The 1,972-nt window shown below is 49.7% G+C and overlaps 1 pseudogene; it reads left to right on the top strand.

Moving 5' to 3' along the window:
- The first annotated feature begins 967 nt into the window (after positions 1–967).
- Positions 968–1,711, top strand: LOC115317732 (annotated as a pseudogene).
- Positions 1,712–1,972: the final 261 nt, after the last annotated feature.

Genomic DNA, 1,972 nt, shown 5'->3' on the forward strand with positions numbered 1-1,972 from the left:
ATCACGAATGCTTCATTACATCAAGAATTTTCTGACTGACAGAACTATCCGCATTCTGGGGCCGGACGACCAACCATCCGATGCGTTTCCAGTATACATCGCGGGACACCCCAGGGTGCGGTACTCTCGCCGACGCTCTTTAATCTCGCAATGAAGAACCTTCCTCACAAGCTCAATCAGGTCCCAAACCTTCACCATGCCATATATGCGAATGACATCACTCTCTGGTGTACCAAGGGAAACGCCGGAGAGCAAGAATCGACCGTGCAAGAGGGCCTCGGCATCATTTCTGCACATGCACGACGTATTGGCCTACATTGCTCCCCGGAGAGATCCGAATGCGTTGTAGTCCTCAACTCCTACCACGAGATGGCTGAATCCACCAGAAACCTCATTAAGCTACATCTTGACGGCCTTCACATCCCACGGAGACGTGTCATAAAAATTCTAGGTTTTTATTGGCAACAAGGTGGAGGCATTACAAAATGGATGAAGCGCACTACGCAGTAGATACACCAGACCGCACACATGATAAACAGAATTACTAAGCGCAAGTCGGGACTTCAAGAACGCTAAATCGGCAAAATCATGGAGGCAACCATTTACTCGAGAATCATGTACGCATACCCTTACATTCGCCTCAACAAAACGCAGCAGAAGAAACTCACCGCCATTTCGCGTTTTTGCTTAGAGCTGAGTGGCGCCAACACACCCAATCCCTCTCGTGAAGAGACCTCACGGCAGAACAGCGAGCTCCAATAATTTTACCCAAACTCTATATATATTCGCCGCGAGCAAAGGCTATACGAAAAGAAATTAGCACAAGGACACCAGGCACGACAAGTGAGTAAAGGCACCACCAAGCCCGGTGTCAAAGGACACCGGACCTTTACTCATATCCCATGACCGAACGGAGACAAGCCTAACACCCGGCGTAAGAACAAGGAATCGACTACCGCCCTGCGGCATGCTGGCTACTCCCGCCCCGACACCTCCAACAAGCATGGACACAGAAGAAATCGCCACACGACAAGACTGGAAAGTCGTAGGTGCGTCAAACCAACGACTCAAAGAACATATAACTGTGATAATCAAACTCACAGACGGCACAGACCTCAGTAAATTACCACCTGATGCTATAGGACGAAGCCTTGTACAAACGGCGGCACTCACCACGGCAGAAAAAAGGGACACCTACGTAAAAGTGAGAGTCATTCCGAACCTTATTGCGATAGACACGTACCGAACGACCGCAGCAGAGAAATTCCTCCATCTACGCCAAATACTAGTCTTCAACAAACAACACCCCATTCTTGCCTAAAAAACCAGTGGAAATAACACAGTCAAAGGTGTTATACACGGCATTCAAATGTCCGTCCCAGACGAAGAAATTCAACATGAACTTCAGATCCAAGGAACCAAGGTCCTAGAAGCTCGGAGAATAGGCTCATCCCACTCCGTACTTGTCGTCATCGAGGGAACCCGCCTTCCTAGATTCGCTCTCTACAGCAGAGTAGTCATGAGGCTCCATCCCTACACCCCAAGGAGCCTCTTATGCAGCAACTGCGCCACCATAGGTCACCGAGCAGATGTCTGCCCAAACAAACTACACTACCAGAGATGCTTACAATGCGGAACTAAACTTCCACCTGACCTTAACGGGATATCAGAGCACAACTGTGAAATCCAGTGCCAAAACTGCAGCGGATAACACCCGGCATACTACCCACAATGTCCAGTACGCCAAGAGGCAGACAGAAATTGCAGAGAAGGAATGCGCTTCCGAAGCTGGCGCCAAGCAAATATAGCTCCACGAGTAGACGTAACAAACCCAAGAAGTAGACAGGACACTCGGAGCAAACCACAGCACAGCCAGGACAGGAGCACCTCAAGCACTCAATGGCCCAGGCTTCCGACTCGCAACAGCTTCGCAATGCTCGGAGACACCGAAAGATCAAGAAGCAGGAGCAAA

This window comes from Ixodes scapularis, unplaced genomic scaffold (genome assembly GCF_016920785.2).
Source record: "Ixodes scapularis isolate PalLabHiFi unplaced genomic scaffold, ASM1692078v2 PGA_scaffold8__174_contigs__length_109621045, whole genome shotgun sequence".
Taxonomy (NCBI): domain Eukaryota; kingdom Metazoa; phylum Arthropoda; class Arachnida; order Ixodida; family Ixodidae; genus Ixodes; species Ixodes scapularis.